This window comes from Epargyreus clarus, unplaced genomic scaffold (genome assembly GCF_041222505.1).
Source record: "Epargyreus clarus isolate Ecla_fem2 unplaced genomic scaffold, WU_Ecla_fem_2.2 ptg000036l, whole genome shotgun sequence".
Classification (NCBI taxonomy): domain Eukaryota; kingdom Metazoa; phylum Arthropoda; class Insecta; order Lepidoptera; family Hesperiidae; genus Epargyreus; species Epargyreus clarus.
The window spans coordinates 5,711,276-5,736,724 of record NW_027332241.1 but is presented as its reverse complement, the minus strand read 5'-3'; the positions used below and the strand labels follow the sequence as shown (position 1 = coordinate 5,736,724).

Below are 25,449 nucleotides of genomic sequence, written 5' to 3'. Positions count from 1 at the left end.
ATAATTATTATAATACGTGTATTCGGCTCATAACATCCACGTAGAATTTTTGCGTTTTTTTACTTGGCCAGCGCGGTGGACTATGGCCTAATCCTTCTCATTCTGAGAGGAGACCCGTGCCTAGCAGTGGGACAGTAATGGGTTGATGACGAGATTTTTGCGACTTTATTCGAACATTGTATAAAACCTAAACTTGCCATAATATGTAATAACTTTATTATTTATTACCTTCTCCTATTAAAGTTCCTCTAAAACCCTATTTAAATAAGTAACTCGAACGAAATATACATTTTATTTATATTTATACAGACATTTTTTAATATTTTACAAAAACAACTGAGATTATTTACATATTGAAAAATTATGCGTATAAATGAAATGGATTTTTTATGAATATTTAATAATTTATGAATGTTATATTATAATTAAATGAAATAATATTTATTATACAATAGAATTTTATGAAAACATTTAAAATTTAATTGATATTGCAATATTTGATTTATACAGAGTGTAAATAAAATTATGAAATGTATAAATCTATTTACAAAATGTACACCTTAAATTATTATACATTTTATTTATAATTTATAATGGTTATTGTTTGTAATGATATTATTATAATACGTTATACATATATCATATATTAATTATGTATTGTTTTTTTTAGTATAATTATTAATTATGTATATTTTAAAAGAATATTACATTTTTGTAGTGTATAATTAGGTCAATTTGAATTATGCAAATTATGATTTGAAAATATTAATTTATAATATATTATACATCTTATACAATGTTTTAAATATATGTATTTTAATAACAATAATTTATACATCAGTGTAATATTATTTTTTAGGTTCTTTATTTTATATATATATTTTATGTTTTACAAGGTGTATAATATAATTGTTTTTATTATAAAACATGTATCTTTGGATATATTTAATTATCTACAAAAAATAAGGCGTCATTTTGAAACATTTTAAAGACATCCCTGCTCATGTAAACCTAAATATTTTTATATCTTTTAGCGAAAATAAATCCGCTAAAAATAAGACAAGTTGTTAAAACTACTATAGAAATATAAGCCAATGTTCCTAGCACATACCTCTTTTTAATACTCAACCTTATCTTTTATATATCTTTTATAACCTATCTTTTACTATCTTTATTGACTTTAAACAAATGGACAGTAAGTTTCTTGTGCTTCGATGAAAGGGTGTGGATGATTTGATATATATATATATATATATGGATGATAGCTTAGTCCTCAGGAGTGGCAGCTGTGATCGGCTTCAGGTAGAACCTGCTCTATATGGAGTTGGTTACAGATGACCATACGACAGTGTTACCATCAGGTGGACTGTGTGCTCGTTGTTTACTTCAATCTTATAAAAAGATGAGAAGTTATACTTCTTTGGCTTTCTATTTATTAAAGTAAATAATATAATAATATATCATTCAAGTGAATGAAATCTAATCCACCATTGTAGCACATTTTCCGTTTTAGAGTACTTTTTGTTCGGACCTCTTTTGAGACTTAATGTCCATTTGTTTGTAGGTCGTTTATACTTCATATTATTATGAAGGTGGACAAAAAATTAGGCCACCACGAGTTTTATAGTATTTATTTTCTATGTATAAATGTTCTCATATATTGCCAAATTATATTGTTTCGACCTAATGTAGTGTCGATTTTAACAAATCAAAGGGACATTGCCGCGGTTGCTTGCGACTCGTCCACGTTTGTGCGTTTGTAGATTTTTGTGGTTTGCGGCAAGTGCCGAGCGTGTGAATGCAAACAGTGTTCAAACACATCTGGAAAGTCTAAATTTATTAAAGGTGGCCTAATTATTTTGTTCACTAGTATCGAAAAAAAATATATATATTTAAAACAATATTGTATTCTGTTATCATACTTTTTATACAATGGAGAAAATAAATATTTTTTAAGGTCAGGTACCATCTAGAACGAAGTTCTTTAATCATTGCGAAATTGTAACAATAACAAATTATATTCACGTATCATTAAAAATAGCACGTGTGTAGTTATGTACACATGAGAAAAGTTATACTTCTGTGGCTCATTTTATATTAGGTAATTATTATAAAAACAAAAAGCTGACCGCTTAAGAATATATCCTTTATAACTTCGGTAATTTCGACGTCACCATATGTTAAAATCTGTCAAGCCGTTTGTACTGTAGGGCAAAGAAATGACAAAGAATGAGACGTACATACATACGCACGAAAAACATTGCCCTCCACAGTCGAGTAAATAGTGCGTGTATTAAATGAACATGCGCAAGGAGAAAAACTATACAAAAATAAAAAGAAATATTCAAAATAATTGGTACGTATCGTATTCTACATAAAAAATAAACATTTAAAATTAAAATAAAATTTGTTGCTAGTCATTCTTGCAATTGTTAGCAACATTTACTACATTTACTAGGCAACTTGATGGTGTCGTCTTTATATGTCAGTTTTTTAAACCTATTCTTATTGTTCTTCTAAAACGCACCAAAAGAAGTATTACTTCGAAGAAAAACGGCCGCGTACGATGCTCTAATGTCTCTCACAGACACATAACTCCTATTGATAATAATCATACAAGACATAATCTAATAAGTGGCAGATAGATTCCAATTAAGAACATAACGCTTTTTCCTTACGTGACGATTTCTACTTTTCAATATTGCAAGGTTAAGGAACTTCGCTCCAAAAATTTAGAGCAATAATACAATTTTGATAAAATAAGATTAATTTTAAGAATTTTCAAGATTTTATCGTATTTTTAAAAATGGCTAACTAAATAAAATATTTTTTGTGTAGCTATTTAGTTAACATTAGTTTAAGTGTACTGCCATTATAGAATAAGCAATTATTTATCATCATTCGCTTTGTTAGATATAAATATGTATAATCTGTGGATTTTTGCACATTAGATTATCTGTGGAAGTTTACACTAATCTAAGAACATAGATATATATTATAAATAACAGTCCGATACACAGAAATGGGTGAATTTTTAAAGTGGGTAAAATGACAGACTGGTAAACAGAAATGGGTCAATTTTTAAAGTGGGTGGCGACAAAATAGGTGTATTTTTAAACCTCATCTAATTTTCAAAATTGGTACTATTACCGCTGCATTTTTTATAAGAATGCAAAGCGTTTCAAATCGATAAATCAATTGAATCATAAAGTCGATTAAGGTGGTTAAAAAATATTCCAAACATTTGTCTAACTTGCGTATTTTTCTCCGAAACCTATAAAATTTAACGCACAGTATTTCTCAAAGTACCCTGACCTTACAAAGTTCGTGTCGGCATACTTGTCAAACCGTTACGAATGTGTGGATAGTACATCTGACGTGGTTTTAAATGTTTGCAAGCGCTTGTAGGATAGCTTTTGATCAAGCCAAACGTGTCTAAAGGTTTGGAGTTTGCGGCAAATGCCAAGGTGTGAACGCGGCATTAGACTTTGGATTGTATACGCCTTTAGAATTACAATAATGTAAATGTAAAGAGTCGTCAAAGTAACATATGAACGAAAACAAAAGCTGCCCAAAGTACCCAATTCATTGACTCGTGTGATCATCATACCCGCTAGATGGCGGTAGTGTCGATGTGAGAGGCAGCTGAAGGCAACGCGCCTCATTCTAATGCATTTCTTTCCAGTGCACTGTATCACAGATTAAGAAATAGTTACTACGTAAACGGTATTTGCACTTACTTCATTGTAATACTAAACGGTGATGTAATTACACTATAGATTGCCCGTATGTCTGCTTATTCCATATATTGATCTAGTAATGTACTTCAGTGCCGTTAGTATGAGCTGTCGTTTCAATCGATAGTTCGAAAACGAAAACTCCATCTCCCTGTTTCAATGGAAATGTTTAGTATGTTAGTAAATATAATAATAAGTAGGATGAAGACTTTCTATATGTCTAGATTAAGTTGGAAAAATGAATAATACAGCAAATTTTCTATGTAAAATGCTACGTGGTTTGAGTCCGGCGGCACCACCGCCACACCCATTTCTGTTATAACAGCAGTGTAGCGCTGCTGTGTTCTAGTTTGAAGTGTGATAAGGACATACTTATCCGAGGCGTTCCTTAGTCCTCAGGGGTAGCAATGCTGTGATCGATCTCAGATAGGATTCTAATTCTATCTGGGTTTGATTACAGATGTCAAACGGTAGTGATAACATCAGATGGACTGCATGATTCATTTCATTTCATAAATAAATGCACACGAATTCTCACGCACACATCAATAAGAAATGAAGTAATTTTTCAAGAGTTTAGATTATCTAGACCTATACAATTCTTTGGTAGTCGATTATATTGTAAGGGCCTTTTCTTATCACGCGGGTTTGTACGCGTGCGGTTCTGCTGTGTTCTGGTTTGAATAGTGATAAGGACATATTTGTCCGAGACGTTCTAATTTAGTCCTCAGGGGTAGTGGCGCATCTGTGGCCGACCTCAGGTAGGAATGTCTAATCTTATCTGGGGTTGATTACAGATGTAAATGGGCGGGAGTAGACACTTACCATTAGGTGGACTGCATGCTCGTCTGCTACTTCAATATTATAAAGATACATGCATCGTATAGTTTTATAAATACTTTTCTTGTCATACTTTTCTTGACACATGCGTGTCGCGAGATTTTTTTTTATAATATAGGAGTAGCAGACGAGCATGCAATCCACCTGATGGTAAGTGGCTACAGCCGCCCATGGACATCTGTAATCAACCCCAGATAGGATTAGATATTCCTACCTGAGGTAGGCCACAGATGCACCGCTACCCCTGAGGGCTAAGCTGGAAGGCCTCGGAAAAGTATGTCTCCCTTACCACACCCTTCGAACCGGAACACAGCAGCGCCTAACACTGCTGTTATTAGGCAGAAATAGGTGTGGCGGTGGTGCCGCCGGAGTCGAACCACAAAGGGTTCTACCACCTTCAACACACATGCATGCAATTATGAACTTGCGTGACAAGAACAGGTCCTAAAAGCGAATTAAAATAAGAATATTTTCTCAAAAATATAAATATGGTATAGTATTAGGTATAAAAATTTCTTTTTCACACAATTTAAGTTATTGGTTTATTTTTAAGATCATGATATTTGAAAGACAATTTTTATTTTGAAAATGTGCCATAAAGCCGAAATTTGTTAAGTTAGGATTTAATAATAAACTGTGTTCATTTATATAATATTGTTTTATTCGTCTCATACGTTCGTCCCTTACATTAACATACACTTTAACAATATTTCTTGTGTTTTTAACAAATAATTGAGTGGAAAAACAGAACATAAATAATTATAATTGATTATATAATGAAATTATAGAAATTATACAAAAATTTAATTCCGTTTTACTACGCTATGTATGTATGTATGTAACGGAATCTTTGAATTCCATTTTTACCCACTTTGAACGGTCAGTTTAATTCAAAATTTATAACAATTATCAAGAACCGATGACAGTACACGATTTTAATAATTATGTCCCATTGACCTTATCGATTATTTCGATTTTCGAGGCAGTGTTCGAGATAAGTGGCGCTGCGGCGATGTGGTGCGGACTAAATCATAACTAATTAGCCAAGTGATGCTGTCGGGATACAGTTGATGGCAATGTTATAGTCTGCGCAAACTGCTAGTCTGCTCTGAAGTTGTTGCGAGTAGGTGTAGACATACAATTTGCTATGGCGACCCGATTCATTTCTATATTCAGAGCGGACTAGCAGTTTTACGCGGACTATACTAGATTGCAACAATTATTACTTTTTAGTTTGAAATCAAAATGATAGTATTATAAAAACGTGGTTTTTAGTTTTTAGGATTCCGTACCCAAAGGGTAAAAACGGAACCCTATTACTAAGACTTAGCTGTCTGTCCGTCTGTCACAGGGCTCTATCTCCTGAATCGTAATAGATAGACACCATAGATTAGTAAAGATTACTCACTCCTAACAAGAAAATGTACCCAGTTTTGAGAATTGAAATAGTTGCGTAAAAAAGTTTTGCCACATCTCCGTGCTAAAATATCCCTAAAATAATGCTAAAATATTTGAAATAATTATTTATTTATTACGTAAATTACGCAGTATTAGTTATTTATTCGTAAATTTTCTCTAAAAATGTTTTACTTGTCAAGAATTCAAAAAAAGAACTTACTAAAATAAGCCGTTTGTGCCTTCATTCAATTTCAAGGCGGCGAAGTATCTTTACTAATCTATGATAGACACTTGAAATTTTTACAGAGTATGTATAAAGGTGTGCTATAACAACAAATACTAAAAATATAAAAATAGGAAAATATTGGTGGTGTGAGTTCAATGTATACTTGGCCAATTATTTAAACTATACTTTGTTCCTATTATACATGTATTCGTTGCATTACTTTTATAATATCTTCTACATCAGGCTTGTTTGAAACTTCCTGAGAATTGACTACTGTAGAAAACTCTGTTGTCGAATCATTTGTATCTTTCGTATTCGTATTTAATTCAGTTATTTCATTATAAATTGTTGTTTTCACTTTATTCGTTTTTGTAACCTTTTCTATAGACATATTAGATATTTCTTGTGAACTATTTTTCATAGCTTCAGTAGTTGAATCATAATTTACATAATATGTTGTGTTTTTCGTATTGAAAATGATTTTTGGTTTTTTCTTATTATCAGATACTTTTGTAGTAGTTTCAAAAGCTTTCGTGGTTGTTTGGGAATTTTCTATTTCGGATAATTTTGTAGTTGATTCATTTAAAAATTCAATATTTTCATTTTCCATCTCTGTTTTTTCAATAACAGTTTCTGTACCACTAATCATTGATTCTGCAATATTTTCTATTGTCCCGTCAGTAGTTCCTTTATCTACGGATTCTGTAACTACAGTTGCTATCATTATAGACTCTGTTATATCCTGTTTAATATCAGTTGTAGGATTTACTTCGGTTACTGTTGTTGGGTATGTAGAGTCTACAAAAATAGTCGCTGAGTCTGTAGTAACAGTGGTTTCTATTTCAATTTCTGTTGGATCAGTTGTAGAAATTACTTCATTCGCTTCGGTAGTTTTCTCAGTAGCAAATGCAGTAACTGATTCAGTAGGCTCTGTAACTTTAGGCTCTATGCTTACTGTTGATTCCATTACCAATTCAGTTGTTACATCCTGTGTAAGATCTGTTGTAGAAATCACATTCCCTTCTGTAGCAGTAAAGGTAGTAACTACTTCAGTAGGCTCTGTAGTAACTTCAGACGTGGTACCTACAGTTTCCATCGCTGTTTCTGTTGTAATGTCCTGAATAGCATTCGTTGTAGAATCAAATAACTTTTCAGTAGTCGTACTATCATATGTTTCTGTATTAACACTGGATTCTTCTATATCAATATCAGCAGTGGTAAGTAGATTTTCTGTCGTAACTTCAGTCATTTCAGTACTAGTAGTTTTACTTTCAATAAATTCAGTTGTACTGCCTTGATTATTTTCAGTAACCGTTGACGATTCAATTATGTTACTATCAGTGACTGTGGTAGGTTCATTTTCTGTTGTAACTTCGCCTGTAATAGCGCCTTCAGTACTAGTATTAATAGGAGCTGCAGTAGTTGCCTTTTCAGTAGTTTCACTAGTACTACCTTCATTATCATTATTTTCGTTATTTTTCGAATCATTTACCAAAGTTTTAATATCATTAAGTGTATTATTATTTGGGTAGAAAACAAATATATTCGTAACGTGGTCATCATTTTGAGAATTACCGTAAATAGTTTGGGCATTCACTGTCATAGATGTATCATGTTTTGTATCATTCTTTTTATTTTCTTTATCCGGTTTTTCTGTATTAGAATTATTTGTTGTGTTAGGATTATCTTTGTGAAAAGCTTCCCTTTCTGCTAATTGTTTGGAGACTTCTTCTGTGACAAGTTCTTTGATTGTCTGTAAAAGAATCAGATTAATATGTTAGAACTTTTAGTTAAGGATCATCGAACCATCATTATTCAATTGCTAGGACGAGTTATTTATCGAATTTGTGGTGAAGTCTACCAATTTACACTTGGTGAGTGTACAGGGGCTGGGCTTTTAAACTCTTCGCTTTGAGAGAAAACCCGTGGCCAGCAGCGGGACAGTAATGGTGATGACTGAATAATCTAGTAATAGATGTATGAGTATGTATGATGTATGTATGATGATAGTATGAGTAGTATAGCTAATTTTAGTAGAATAAAAAATCTGTTGTCAGTTATAGACGTGTAGCCACTCTAAATACTGCAGGCTTCATTTTAAGTTAGTAAAATTTATAAAATTATAATTCAAATAGAAAAAGAAATATGTTATGTAACGTGGTTTTACCTCATTCATCACTTCCAAATAAGGTTTTGTCCAATCAGCGAGCCATTTCCAGAATTCGGGCTGCAAGAAATGTTTAATTATATTTATATTTATGACATAATCTATATGCACAAGATGTGTTAACAGTTGTGGGTAACCATCTAAAAAAGGGATAAAATTCGATGTTTGGTATACAAAAAGGGACAGATTGATTATTAATTACGGGCGTAAGTCGTTTATTTCTGCCTAATTTCATGTTTATTTCAAATGAAAATGAAAAACTAGGATTTTCTTATACATAAAATTCTCGTGTCACAATGTTAGTTACCGTACTCCTCCGAAACGGCTTTACCGATCTTCACCAAATTTTATTTGTATATTCAGTAGGTCTGAGAATCGGCTACTATCTTTTTTTCATACCCGTAAGTGATAAGGGTTGTTTACCCTTAACTTTTTTTTTTATTTATGTGACAACAGAACGTTTGCCGGGTCAGCTAGTATATTATAATGAATATAAGTCATATTAGTTGTGACACTGACGTTCAAATCTAAATTTTAACATAGGACTACTACTTCAAAATTTAACAGTCTCAATTTTAATTAACTACAAGTACTACTTATAAATAAAACTTACGCTCTCTAATAAGTCTTTCATATTAAATGATTTCGAGTCATTTACAGAAACCGTTGTTTCTGTAGTAAAGACACCTGTGTCATCATTAGGATTCATTGTAGTCGTGGTTTCTACTGATTTTGCAGTTGTAGTGACGACATCAGTAGTTGTACTTTCGTCGTCATTATGATTTATTGTCGTTGGTCGCATTGGTTTTGTTGTAGTCATATCTGTAGTTACATGATCTTCTTCGTCAGGTCGCATTGTTTCGTCTTCTACTGCTTTTGCAGTTGTAGTGACGACATCAGTAGTTGTACTTTCGTCGTCATTATGATTTATTGTCGTTGGTCGTATTGGTTTTGTTGTAGTCATATCTGTAGTTACATTATCTTCTTCGTTAGGTTTCATTGTAGTTGCATCTTCTATTTGGTTTGTAGTTGTTGTTGAAATTTCATTATCATTAAGTTTGATTGTCGTTGAACTTTCTTCGTCGTCAGGTTTCGCTGTAGTTGAACTCTTTTCATCATTAGATTTTATTGTAGTTCCTGCTGATTCGGTTGTAGTAACAATATTTGTAGAACTACTTCCATTATCACAAGGTTTCATTGTAGTCTGTTGTAAAGTTTCTGTAGTTGCAACACTATATGGTGGGGTTGTAGTAGTAATATCTTCATCTAAATTAGGGTTCTCTTCTACGTTATTGTCGCCAATAGTGTAGTCGTAATTATTAGGCTGCAGTTTCTGAAATATAAAATCAAAATTTTAACAGTGCATTCAGGATATATTTTTATTTATTTACCAAAGAAGGTGTACAAAATAACAACATGTAAGGCCTGGGCAAACGATACGCGAATTTTAACGCCTTGCTAGGCGTTACAGCTTGAATCAGCATCATCAACCCATTACTGTTGGGTCCGGATCTCCTCTCAGAATAAGAAGGATTAGACCATAGTCACCGCGCTGGCCAAGTGCGTATTGGTAGACTTCATATACCTTTGAGATTTTTTTAAATAAATCTCTCAAGTATGCAGGTTTCCACACGATGTTTTCCTTCACCGTTTAAGCATGTAATAATTAATTTCTAATACGCATCTTTGGAATCGAATACGCGCATAACTTTGAAAAATTGCCTGGGATTTGAACCTCGGACCCCTCGATCGAGGGGCCAAGCTTCTTAATCACTAGGCTATCACTGCTTTTTATACTGTATGCTGCTTTATTGCTTGTTATAGCTAGAAGTAAATCCAGAAATACATAAAATTACTTACATTCCATACATAACCGCCGTCACTTCTAAGATCCATACCATATGTACCTTCTGCACCTCTTGCTAGGTTTTTAAAACTACTTTTTCCATAATCAAGTTTATTTGCATTCACAAATGAATCTTTCGTATCATATGTTTTTTTATTAACACTTGTGTCTGGTACTTCATTATCATTTTGCTTCGTTTTTGGAATTGTGTCATCAATTCTGGTATCCACTTCCATTGTATTTCTTTCAGTATTAGGTTCAAAACTGATTTCTTTAATATTTACTTCATGTTCTGGTAGTTTTGGAGGTGGTGGAATATTCTGAAATGTATATTTAATATTAATTTAGTATTTTATTTCACTTATAAATAAAATTGGTAAAACTCTTTGTCGTTTCTACCGTGGTACTACCGCCACACCTATTTATACTTTATATTAGCATGGTAGTTTTGAAGGGCGTTCCATTTTAGTTTTTAGGTATAGCATCTGTTCTGTTTGTATAACAAACTATGGATGACTGTGATCTATTTACATTAACGCACTTTAGGCAAAAATTGACAAATTTCGAATTTTGGAAGACAAAAGTTTGTAAAAATCGATTTTTACTGGTTACTAATGAACGTAAATCTATCTATTAGTAGCCAGACCTATTTGGTATTTCTAAGTAAAAAAAATCATTATTACTTACATTTAAAAACTTTTTCTCATTATTTTCAAAAGAAATGTAGCTTCTAGGATCAATTAGTTTTTGACCATCATTAATACTATCATCATTAAATAACACACTTGGTATTGTTTCTTTTAACTCAAAATCATTAACACGTGTAACTCCATCATTAGGTGTTCTATCAACTTCATTAACATTCACCGATTCGTGATTATAGATTTTTCGGAATATTTCCATAATTTCTGATTGCATTTCGGTTTCCTTAGGCTCAATGTTTTTCGTTTGATTATCAATGTGATGTTTGTCGTCACTCAACATGGTATCTTCATCGATTTGTGTGGTTTGTGGTGTTGCAAGATTCTGTAAGAAGAAGAATAAGAAAGAAGTCACTTAATTAATGTTAGCACAATCAATGTGGAAATATAATGCCATCATCTTGAGAATGTAATCGTGCGCGAGGAAATTCAACTATAATATATATTTTCTCTTTGATCCTGAGTAAGCTTACATACTTAGGTATGTGTGATATCTTTAAAAAAAACTCAAAAATCTATCAATGAGTAAAATCTATCAATTTTCAATTGGATTGCATGGTGAACTATGGATTAATCCTCATCATTCTGAAAGATAAACATGCTCAGCCGTGGGACAATAAATGGTTGATAATACTGTCATATCATATAGTCAGGGCCGGATTTAAGGGAGGGCAACCGGGGCGGCAGCCCCGGGGCCTCCACAAAAGAGGGGCCCCCACAATAGAGACGTCGGATTTTTTTTAATTCCGACTAGTAAACATTAGTAATATATATATATTGAAAAGCCATTATATATATATATTTCCTTTGATATTTTTTTCGCTGTTTTACCTTTATCTACAGTACTTTGTACAAACATGAATACTAGAAGAATCTACCTGTGGTTCACAATAAAATTGAAAAACTCAACTGAAAAAATTGTTCCATTTTATTCGGAAAATAATTTGGGGCCAGGGGGCCTCCACTCCTTTGTTGCCCCAAGGCCTCTAGACCTCTAAATCCGGCCCTGCATATAGTCTTTAAATATCAGAGGCCTGGAATTAAATCCAAGTTCTTCGAATATTAGCCAACCCATTACTGTTATCCTGCGGGATACGATATCCTTGAGCTTCGAACCCCCCAATTAATAGGCAGTGTCTAATCTGCTATTACTGATTTTATTATTATTAGTGCATATAATAAGTATAAAAAATCTTACATTCCAAGTTTCTGCTTTTCCGTTGCTAAGCCTCATTCCATACGTCCCCGGCATTACTTTAGCGTCATCTACCTTTGGAACTCCAGCCATCAAACCAAAATTTTCTCTTAATACATTCTTTACTCTATTGATATCTGTATCAATAGAGTCAATCGGTATACTCTTTGTATTTTCGGGTTTTTTGGTTGTAGATTGTTCAATAACCTTATTTGTGTCTGAATATTGTTTTTCACTATCCAATTCCTTTTTAATTTCATTCATAGATTTACTTTCTTTGTTATTTTCTTCTTTAATCAATGGTTGTTTCACAAACATTTGTTTTAATAAAACATTGTTTTCTATTTGCTGATTTTGTTCTATGTTTTTTTCAGCTGTTACTTTTGTATCAACTTTTAAATGTTGTTTTAATATTTCGAGAGGATTTATTACGCTTTCTTTAACATTTGCTTTATTTTCTTCTTTATAGATATTGTAGTTGATGTCTTGAGGGCGTCGAGGTTCGGCAAAATTCTACATAAAAAATAATAAGTACATGTTATTTATAATAACACAACATAATGAGAATTGGCTTAAGTTCGAATACTTTTAAAAGCCAATTCTTAGCACTTGCAATATTAATTTTAAACTATTTTTAGAATTACCTTTAAAAAGCTTTATTGACTTTATGATTGTTGTTTCAAGATTAATTACTATTATTATATTTATTTCAGTATTAAGATGAAAATTTAAATTAATAAATTAATTTAATTTTTCTAAGTTTCCAAAGGAAAAGTTTCTATAGTTACTTACTTATCAATACTTGAATTTCTTTGCTCAAAAACAAATATTTTATGTAAATATTTATTGTTAATTTTGAATTTTAAGTTCAATTTAATAATATAATAATAATAATTGAATTATATAATTTAATCAAACTATAATTAATTTAAATTAAAAATATCACATCTTAACCTGTATTCTCAATGTTGATGTTATTTAATTTGTAATCATGTTGTGAGTTATGTTATCAGGAATGTATAGTTTTTTGAATATTGTTATTTTTTACATTTTTTTCCTAATAGCATTTTAGAATATAACTATAAAATATTGTTTAGTATGTAGTTGCTCAAGCTGTTCGCACCTGTAATTGAGGTGGCACTTAAAAAATCTTTCAATGTTTTATCAAAATAATTTGTATGCATCAGTGTTCACCTTGTTGGTGCGACTTTTTAATAAATAAATAAATAAATAAATAAATAAATTTATAGTAACCAATTAAATAACTTATAACTTACGTTCCAAGTAAAGCCTTCATTGCCTTTCAAACTCATTCCATAACTTTTCGGTACGTAGCCAGTTTTCAGATTTTCAACATTAGGCGGTGGGAAGAAAGACATAGTATTGTTAATAACACTATCTCCATTATTAATGTTATTAACACGCCAGACTCCTTCAGTAGTACTTGGTGGTTGGGTCTGTAAGATAATATGATTGTAATTAATACATTTTGAATAACACTAGGATTCCCTATGTCGTGGGTGCCATGGACACACACATAGACGTACTTTTCCGAGGCGTTCCAGCTTTGTCCTCAGGGGTAGCGGCGCATCTGTGGCCGACCTCAGGTAGGAATATCTAATCCTATTTGGGGTTGATTACGGATGTACATGGGCGGCAGTAGCCACTTACCATCAGGTGAATTGCATGCTCGTCTGCTACTCCTATTTTATAAAAAAATATCAATCAAAAGATGTCTCTCTTACAGAAGTGCACGATCCTTTTTGTGTGCTGTGCTGAAGTTGGATAACCTGGGGTTAGTATTACTTTACTACAGTCTTCAAACAGCGGCGCTTAAAATTCCTATCATTAGGCAGAAAGAGGTGTAATTCGAAGGTAAATAGGTGTAAATCTTTCGAGACATTCGTTTTGTTATATTTCCGTTGACTGGTACTTCCGTCACATCTTTTTCGACCTTATGATAGTAGCGACTGTGTTTGTATGAGAAATTTTGTGGATGATTTCCAGCTTAATTTTTAAGAGTAAATAATTGTAGGATTTTTGAAAATTGATGGTTGGTGTCATGCTGGTGAAAAACAATTCTTCTACCAAATTATTTTTTGGAAATACGAAACATTTGTACTCACCGATTTTTCATTATCTAATATCCTTTTAATATAATCTGGTATTTGTTCCCAGTTGAGTGGTGGTAGAGTCGGCGCTGGTGGCAAGTTCTAGAAAATAAATAAAAACAACTTTAAAACATATGAGATTAGTCAACATGCATAAATAAAATAAAATAAAATAAACGCTTTCTACACTCACAGCCCCACACTAGGATTCCCTGTGTCGTGGGTGCCATGGACACACACATAGACACATACACAAACACCCAGACCCAGAAACAGAAATCTATCTATATATATCTATTCATCACTTAGATATCTGTCTGGCCGGGGATCGAACCCGGGGCCCTTTGCGCGTTAGACCGGTATGGTGTCCGCTCCGCCACGCGGGTCGTCATAACAGTAAGAAGGGTAGTATTTTAAGGTCTTTGATAAGTAAAGATACTTCGCCGCCTTGAAATTGAATGAAGCCACAAAAAGGCTGATTTGTTAGTTATTTTTTTGAATTAATATTGCGTTATTTACATAATAAGTAAATAAGTATTTCAAAAATTTTAGCGACATTTCAGCACGGAGACGTGACAAAACTATTTTACGCAACTATTTCAATTCTCAAAACTGGTTAGGTTATTCTTGTTAGTGAGTAATCTTTACTAATCTATGTTTATGGTAGTAAAAGTCTTTGTGATTCAACTCCGGTGGTAGCACCACCATATCTACATATTTCTGCCTTATAACAGCTGTGTTAAGTGCTGCTGTGTTTTGATTTAGAGTGTGTTAAAGAAGTTTTTTTTATAATATAGGAGTAGCAGACGAGCATGCAGTCCACCTGATGGTAAGTGGCTACTGCCGCCCATGGACATCTGTAATCAACCCCAGATAGGATTAGATATTCCTACCTGAGGTTTGCCCCAGATGCGCCGCTACCCCTGAGGACTAAGTTGGAACGCCTCGGAACAGTCTGTCTCCCTTACCACACCCTTCAAACCGGAACACAGCAGCACCTAACACTGCTGTTATTAGGTAGAAATAGGTGTGGCAGTGGTGCCGCCGGAGTCGAACCACAAAGGGTTCTACCACCTTTAACACTAACACAAGGCATTCCTACTTAGCCTTCAGAGCTAGTACATTTGTGACTGTAAATGACCTTGGATTGGACTCAATGCAATCTGGGTTGATGTCCATAGGGTTTCTTTCTACCATTAAATGAACGCATGTTTCGTTATTAATTAAGATTTGATTTCGCTATTAAGTAATAATTGCCAAAAAATGATAATAAGCGGCACTGCGGTCGAATCATAAATATATCCCAATGTATTCTTAATATGAATGATTATAATAACATAAAATTAAAAAAGAAACCTAACATCGTGTCATCCCTGACAGATATTTTATAAAAAACACTTACCTTAGAATTCACATTTCTTATTTGCCTCCTTTTAATTGTGTTTTCCTGAAAATAAAGTAAATTATTCAATTACTTTAATAAAAAACGTTTAAAATAATTAAAAACATCTTCTTTCTATATAAATAATAATCAATGTTTCTCTGTAAGACCTTTATAGAATCGTAAACTATGCTTTTGATCACGTGATGATCTTTAGCAAAGTTGTTGTGCATGAGCCCACGAAGGTTTCTGAGTTGGTGCGACCAATTTTCAACAGATGGCGCCACTATCATTCCAATGAAGGTACAAATTTTCAATTATGTATGTCATGTTTTATTTTAAACGCGGGAGAAGCCGCGGTCACTACTAGTCGTAAATAAAACGCGCTTTTGCCCGTGGCTTCGCTCGCGTTACAAAGTAATATTTTCATCCCCTATTTTATCCCCTTGGGGGTAGAATTGATCAAAATCCTTTCTTAGCGGATGCCTCCGTCATAACATCTACCTGCATGCCAAATTTCAGCCCGATCCGTCCAGTGGCTTGGGCTGTGCGTTGATATACCACTATGTCAGTCAGTCACCTTTGAGTTATATATGTATATATTTAGATAAAGGTATATCATACCTTCTGTACTGCAACTGCAACTCGTTCTTCATATTTCCGTTTAGCTGCATTAAACAGCTCGTGTCTTTTATCTTTTGGCTGAAAAACAAATTTAAATACATTTTATTATTATACATCTGTGTAAAATCTTATATATAAAATTCTCGTGTCACAATGTTAGTTACCGTACTCCTCTTCTCGATTTTCACCAAATTTTATGTGCATAGTCAGTAAGTCTGAGAATCGGCTACTATCTATTTTTCATATCCCTAAGTGATAAGGGTTGTTCACTCTTAACATTTTTTTATTTTTATGGCAACACTACGTTTGCCGGGTTAGCTAGTAACATAGAAATTTAAATATAAACGAAACAATCCAATACAGAAAAGTGTGTTACTTAATTTCAATCAATATCGTACAATCCGATATGGTCTAGTGGCTAGGATACCTGGCTCTCACCCAGGAGGCTCGGGTTCGATTCCCGGTATCGGAATAAGTTTCAGCTGATGCAAATTTTTATCTTTTGTGAAAATAACATAAAATTATTTAGTTTTTTTTAATTGAAATATTTATTTAATATTTATTCATTACTTTTGAATTAAATATAAAAACTTATTTCTTTTATTAATTGGTCGATCTTTGGTTATCAAGTTTTATTTTAGAATTTAGATTTTTTATTTAAGATTTTAGGTGCAAAGCATACAGCCGTGATGGTAATTCACTGTATGGACATCTATAACCAACTCCATCCTGAACAGGTTCTACCTGAAGCCGATCACATGCGTTGCCATATAAGGACTAACATCATCATCAACCCATTACTGTCTCACTGCTGGGAACGGGTCTCCTCTCAGAATGAGAAGGATTAGGCCATAGTCCACCGCGCTGGACAAGTGCGTATTGGTAGACTTCACAAACCTTTGAGATTTTTTTTATAAATCTCTCAGGTATGCAGGTTTCCTCACGATGTTTTCCTTCACGTTTTTAGCAAGTGATAATTAATTTCTAATGCGCACACAATTTCGTAAAATCAGAGGTGTTCAGATTTCAACCTCGGACCCCTCGATCGAGAGGCCGAGTTTCTTAACCACTAGGCTATCACTGCTAACAGTGCTAACGTAGTCGCGTCAAGTAAGTGAACTTGTAAGTTTGGTTAACAAATATATTGTGTTACTAGCTGACCTGGCAAACATTGCGTTGCCATATAAAAAAAATATTACGGTTGAACAACCCTTATCACTTAGGGGTATGAAAAATAGATAGTAGCCGATTCTCAGACCTACTGAATATGCGTATAAAATTTAGTGAAAATCGGTAAAGCCGTTTCGGAGGAGTACGGTAACTAACATTGTGACACGAGATTTTTATATATAAGATTTTGGTAATCTTTTTCTCTTCTTGTACTTTGATAGTTTCAGTATCATTTTCTTAATAAACTATAGTCTTAGATCCTTATATCTACAGACACTGAACGTGTCGTATCAGACAAAATCATATATTTTACTGCAAGGTTTAGAACCGTGTGGTTCGACTCCGGCACCACCGCCACACCTATTTCTACCTAATAACAGCAGTGTTAGGCGCTGCTGTGTTCCGTTATGACGAGTGTAGTAAGGGAGACAGACTTTTCCGAAGCGTTCCATCTTAGTCCTCAGGGGTAGCGGCGCATTTGTGGCCTACCTCAAGTAGGAATATCTAATCCTATCTGGGGTTGATTACAGGTGTCCATGGGAGGCAGTGGCCGCTTACCATCAGAAGGATTGCATGTTCTTCTGTTACTCATATATTTACTACTCATACTTAAATTTAGAGCTTCTACAAGATATTGGTATTTACCTTTTCAAGGTTATTATCATTGTGATAATTCTTTTCATCATTATTATCACCATCATCATTATTATCTGTGTCATTAGCGTTTTCTCCTTTACCAAAATCATCCGCATCATTATTATTATTTTCATCGCCGTAAACATATTTATTACTATCATAGCTCTTAGATGCATTTTTATTATTAAGTTCTTCAGAATTATTTAACTTTTTAGGTGAAGAATTATTTGCTTCGACATCCTGAAATAATAATAAAGATATATATAAAAATAATAATGAAAATAAATGATTGAAGGTGTTAGAACTCTCTGTGGTTCGACTCCGGCAGCACCACCTATTTCTGTTATAACAGCAATGTTAAGCGCTGCTGTGTTCTGCAAGTATGGTAAGGGAGACATACTTATCCGAGGCATTCCAGCTTGGTTCTCAAGGGTAGCGGCGCATCTGTTACCAACCTCAGATAGGACTCTGCGTCAATCTGGAGTTGATAGATGTCCACGGCAGTTACCACATGCCATCAGGTGGACTGCATGTTTTTTTAATGTATATTAAAGAGTAGCAGACGAGCACGCAGTATACCTGATGGTCGCCCATGGACATCTGTTATCAACCCCAGATAAGATTAGATTCCTGAGGCTACCCCTGAGGACTAAGCTGGAATGTGTCGGAAAAGTATGTCTTACCACACCTCACACGGGAACAAAGCAACGCTTAACACTGCTGTTAATCATTACCATCTTCAACCCATTACTGTCTCACTGCTGGGCACGGGTCTCCTCTCAGAATGAGAAGGATTAGGCCATAGTGCACCACGCTGGACAAGTGCGTATTGGTAGGCTCCATACATACCTTTGAATATTTTTTTTTATTTCTCAAGTCACGTTTCCTCACGACGATTCCTTTACCATTTAAGAAAGTGATAATTAACTTCCAATGCGCACATAACTTTGAATCAGAGGTGCCTGGGATTTGAACACGGACCATTCGATCGAAAGGCCGAGTTTCTTAACCATTAGGCTTACTGCTCTTACAACAGTTAGTACTTACTTCTTGTGAACTCCAAAGCAGGACTGGATTGTCATGGCCGTTGGTGAAATAATGCAGTTCTTTAGAGGCAATATCTGAAGTATCCTGAAAGATAAAGCAATATAGAAATCTTTAAAGATCAATTGTCTAAGCGAGTAGAATTCTTACATAGAGAGTTCCGTGCCAATAAATTTAAATTTATTTTTAGTATTTGTTATCAATTGTTCAAGGAATTGAAAGTGATATGTTTTCCAGGCTTTCGTTATTTCAAAAGGAATTTATGCCCAGCAGTAGGACATAAAAAGGTATAAAGAAACCCGTCACCCAAAAAGTTACAACCCACAAAATATACAGTTAGGACTCTTTTTTATAACATAGGAGTAGCAGACGAGCATGCAGTCCGCCTAATGGTAAGTGGCTACTGTCGCCCATGGACATCTGTAATCAACCCTAGATGGGATCAGATATTCCTACCTGAGGTCGGCCACAGATGCGCCGCTATACCTGAGGACTAAGCTGGAACGCCTCGGAAAAGTATGTCTCCCTTACCACACCCTTCAAACCGGAACACAGCAGCGCCTAACACTGCTGTTATTAGGCAGAAATTGGTGTGGCGGTGGTGCCGCCGGAGTCGAACCACAAAGGGTTCTACCACCTTGAAAACCTTAAGAATATATATTTTTTTTAAGTACTTACATCCCAATTATAAGGTTTTTCAACAACCCTGTAATAGACGATCTCTCTCAAAGTGGGTTCTTCGGACTTTGGGTTCAAAATCTCCAAATTATTCTCCCCATTTTTTATGACTGCATAGAAATCGCCATCCTTATTGTCCGTTGGCTGAAACTTTAAAATATTTATTTTAAGACTTTCTGGTCGTTCAGAAATGCCGTCACAAGTTTCTGAATTACGCTATCGAAGTTTTTTAATCATCTTGTACTTGTACATACTGTTACCATAGATTAGTAAAGATTACTCACTCCCTAACAAGAAAATGTACCCAGTTTTGAGAATTGAAATAGTTGCGTAAAAAAGTTTCGCTACGTCTCCGTGCCAAAATGTCCCTAAAATAATTATTTATTTATTATGTAAATTACGCAGTATTAGTTATTTATTCGTAAATTTTCTCTAAAAATGTTTTTATTTGTCAAGAATTCAAAAAAGAATTTACTAATAAGCCACTTGTGGCTTCATTCAATTTCAAGGCGGCGAGGTATCTTTACTAATCTATGACTGTTACTAAACTATTCAAATTATTTTATAATTGTACTGTTTTAATAAGGGAAATTATAAAACGGTCGAATAAAAAAAAACTTAGCGACTGATAATGACATACTGTTTTAATAACTTGTGCGACTACATTACTAAGTGAGCGACTGGAAATATAGAGAGGCAACTTTAGTATTAAGATAGATTAGGTTTTTCTAATTGAATTGGTTAGGTTAGGTTGGAACATATAAGACAATATAAAACTAAGCGAGCAGCGAGCGGGTGGGCCCAATCTGTATGAATTCAGACCTTACCTTTATTTATGATCAATGACATGAGCACACAGTATTACACACAAAGTGGCTTTTGTATTCGAAACACTTAATTTAAAATAAAATGCTGCTCAGTATTAAAAAAAAACACATTTGCTAAATTTTGAATAAAACGCAAGACGTAATGTTTACACTTAGACAAATATTAGGTCGCTCAAAAATAAATGAACCTTCTCATTTCGTATTTTAAGTAACTCAGATTAATGTTTGTAAGTCGCTGTTCTGTTGATTTCTCGTCACTCGCAGCCAGTCGCTCACTTAGTAATGCTGTCGCTCACTTAGTAATAGTATAACCACAATTCATTATTTTTGTCACTCAAAACTTTTATTTGCAGTCACTCGTTTAAATACTACCCTTTTAATCATTATTTTGTATTATTTTCATGATATGTTATTTTTATAAAAATAAGAGTATAAAAACGTAGTGATAGTCTAGAGGTTAAAACTTGGATTTTTGTACGAAGGGTCCGAGATTTGAATCCCAGGTACATCAGATTTTTACCACGTTTTTATTAGCTAGATCTGCATGTGTGTAACGGAATCTTTGAACTCGATTTTTACCCACTTTGAACGGTACGATTAATTTAAAATTTTGAACAATTATCAAGAACCGATAACGATACACGATTTTAATAATTTTATCTCATTCTCCTTATCAGGATAGTCAGGTTTTTTTTTTAAAACACTTTCTACACTCACAGCCCCACACTAGGATTCCCTGTGTCGTGGGTGCCGTGGACACACACATAGACAAATACACAAACACCCAGACCCAGAAACAGAAATCTAAATTCATCACTTAGATATCTGTCTGGCCGGGGATCGAACCCGGGACCCTTTGCGCGTCAGACCGGTATGGTGACCGCTCCGCCACGCGGGTCGTCAAACGGGATTAAAGTGCCTTGTGCGATTTTAGGGTGGTTTTTAAACTATAATTACCACAAGTTACGATTGGTCAGATAATAAAAATAGATTTATCAAATTGTTACCTAAATTAAAAATTATTACATTGTTACCTAAATTAAACATTATTAAATTGTTACCTAAATTAAACATTATTAAATTGTTACCTAAATTAAATAATATTAAATTGTTACCTAAATTGTTACAACTTACCTTAACTTTCTTTACGAAATGGCCCGCGTTGATACTCGTATGAAAATTAAATAGTAATAATAATATCTGGAAAGAAAGGCATTATTAAAATTAGTCCTACGTAGTTAAAATCTAGTGTTACCTATTTCTACCATATAATAGTTTTTTTTTTATAATATAGGAGTAGCAGACGAGCATGCAGTCCACCTGATGGTAAGTGGCTACTGCCGCCCATGGACATCTGTAAAAAACCCCAGATAGGATTAGATATTCTTACCTGAGGTCGGCCACAGATGCGCCGCTACCCCTGAGGACTAAGCTGGATCGCCTCGGAAAAGTCTGTCTCCCTTACCACACCCTTCAAACCGGAACACAGCAGCGCCTAACACTGCTGTTATTAGGTAGAAATAGGTGTGGCGGTGGTGCCGCCGGAGTCGAACCACAAAGGGTTCTACCATCTTCGCTCTGAAGGGTGTGGTAAGGGAGTTATCCCAGACTACAACTTAGTTTTAGGGATAGCAGCGTATCTATGGCTAACTTTAGGTAGGAATCTTATACTATCTGCGGTTGATTACAGATGTCCATGCCATGCCAAACATGCCAAACATGCTTGTTTGCTATTTCTATATTATATACCAGTAATTATTATAAAAACAAGACACTGAGCCCTCAAAAAAATATATATTTTTTTAATTACTCATTAATGACGAATTTATACAGGGTGTTTTTTCAAAGAGTACCCAAATTGACACAGATGGTTCAGAAGCGGTTAAATAACCGATTTTCGAAATAAAAAAATAAAAAAAATATTAAGAAATATTGAACCATTTTATCCCCTAAATACAGAACTCATGGACATGATTTCAACAACGAAAACTATCATTCATAAGTTCTGCTATTTATTATCACACACTACTCTGAGCGCTCGCACACAAACATAAAAACTATGCAGGGAGATATCGGTAATATTCGGCTAGCGATCGCCTAGTTTCGCGCAACCCCTTCCCCCTCGTCCTCGCAGACACCTGTGATGCGCATCCGCCGCCCGCCGGCCGCCAGTGGCGCCAGTCGACCGTGACCGATTTTCGAATGCGTTTGCTATTTTTTATGAGTGAAAATGGCGGCACAAAATCAAATAATTTATACGAACCGCGAGTATTATGAGATGGTACGGTGCTACATTTTAAATGGTGAAAGTTTACATGGTGCGCAAAGACTTTATGAAAGTGAATCTTTACCGCGTTTTCAAATACATGGAAATAACTTAAGAGTACCTAATACGACGACGATTTTAGCAGCTCCGTTAGACTCCGTTAGCTCCTTTAGACTTTTATTTATGGGGAGCAATTAAAAGACTTGTTTACGTTGAGGAAGCGCAGAGTTATGAGAACCTACGCAATAAAATAATTACAGATTTTAGTGAAGTGAAAAGTGTCCAGACACAAATAATGTTAAAAACAATTTAAGAAAGCGTGCTCAGCTTTGTATTGAGAGAAATGGACTCCACTTTGAACAGTTTTTGAAATACCAGTGATATGTAGACAATGTAAATACCAGTGTGTTTTATAAGGGACGTTCAATAATTATGTAATTAGGTAAGTTAATTTGCTGTAAATAGTTGATTCCAATTTTTTAAATACGCCATAAAAATTAAACATGCACATTCGTTTTAAAACAATAAAGTCGTAATGTAGGTAGTGTGTATTTGTTCATTATAACGGTCCTAAGGCCTTGTGTGCGTGTCAGTCTCAATGAAGAATCGCGCGTCGGCATACTTGTATTACGAGTTTGTGTGCGTTAGTGCTAGTGTCATTATCAATGACTGCGCGTACTATGCAACGGTTGTCCATAATGTACGCAGAATTTGGAATAACTTAGAATTAATGTAATTAAATAATTAAGAGGGATTTTAAAGTTTTGACATTTTGTACATAACATTATTGATGTCTAGAATATGGTAAAAAAATTTGGGTACCCTTTGAAAAATCACCCTGTATAATAAACATTGTTATCCAATATTAATTATTTTGACATTTAATTCAAATTACTAATATGCAAAATACTAATTGTTTAATTAATATTTTTAATTGTTTCATTGATTTGCTACTTATATTTTATTGCACAATTATTGTGCCACCTGTAGCGGGAATATGTTGTACTCAAAATATTATGTTTGTACCTTGTTCCACTATAAATTTGATTTGATTTGATTTGCAAATAATTAACTGAACAAGGAAATTAATTTAGCCGAAGTCACCCCCAAAATCAAGCCGTTGGGGCTGTAGCATGCCAAAGAATGAAGCACATACAACCGAAAAACATTACCTTCCACCGTCTAAAAAGATGTTCAATATAAATACACTAAAACTCACCATCAATCCAAACATTTTGTTAACAAGCACTAACCACAGTCACAAAACACAACCAACTATTAACAAAATCTCGTTTTTCCTTATAAATATACAACTAATCGTTATTTTATCTTTTACAGTTATCTTAGAAAATATACTTTATCTTAAACAGTTACATCTTTTATCTGTAAATCGATTATGTGTCATCATTGGTACATTAGGTAAGATGCGCGAACATCCGATATGCTCTAGTGGCTAGGATACCTGGCTCTCACCCAGGAGGCTCGGGTTCGATTCCCCGAATCTGAATTAGTTATGGGTATTTCATTTCTTTTTGTCCCTGTAGTTCCGGGACCAGAATAGGGTACGGTATCCCCTGCCTGTCGTAAGAGGCGACTAAAAGGCGGCTTCCAGGGTTGCGGGCGGCAATAGTGGGAGCTCGAACCGTGAACTCGCTCACAACAGGCAACGCTAGGCGACAATCGTTGACGATAGCTGACAACAGAGACAAAAGAAAGCGACAGTTGCTAAAGCTTGATGACAACAGGCGACAGTTGGCAACAGTCGTTGAAGGTCGCTAACCACAGAGATAACATTGCGCGACAGTTTCTATCATTCACTAACAGGCAACGGGCAACGGGCAGCGACTGTCGCTGTCGACAGGCATGAACTGTCGCTCTTAGTTTCAAAAAGATTTTTATTTTCGTTTCTAGATTAGTTTAAAAATAACAAAGTATCGTATTAAAAGGTAATTGTGTTCTGATTTGAAGTTGCTGATTTGAAGCGCAACTGTGTTCTGGTTTGAAAGATGTGGCGAGGGTGATACATATCGACGCATTTTAGCTTAGTCCTCAGGAGTAGCGGCGCATATGTGGTCGACCTCAAGTAGGTATATATATAATCTTATCTGGGGTTGATTACAGATGTCCATGGGCGCCAGTAGCCACCTACCATCAGGTGGACTGCATGCTTATATGTTCTATAAAAAGCATTTTAATTAATAACTTGCTTCTGTATTTATCATTAGAATTCCAAAATAAATTAAAACTCGATTAGGGTCTATTAAAATTCAATTAAAAACGTTTTTTCCTCTTTTGATGACTAATTAACATAAACTAAGATTGTGGCTAATTGACAAATGTTTTTACAATGTGCAAGAATTATTTGACATAAAATGATTAAATTTTATTAAATTATTTTATTAAATTTAAATTTTATTTTTGTATAAATGGCTAAAAGTCTTGACATTGTAATTATAATGTATTCTAATTTATTAATTATGATATTTGTGTGTATAATTTTGTATTTAAATAATAATAATTGATCCTGTAATTTTATTAATATTTTTGTACGTCAGTGATGACAAAATGTATATGAAGCATTTTACAAAATAAATTTGATTTG

The 25,449-nt window shown here is 34.1% G+C and overlaps 1 non-coding gene across 1 annotated transcript; it reads left to right on the top strand.

The window, feature by feature from the left end:
• Positions 1-16,626: 16,626 nt before the first annotated feature.
• On the top strand, positions 16,627-16,698 carry TRNAE-CUC (transfer RNA glutamic acid (anticodon CUC)). The gene has a single exon. It is a non-coding gene; the product is annotated as a tRNA-Glu (tRNA).
• Positions 16,699-25,449: the final 8,751 nt, after the last annotated feature.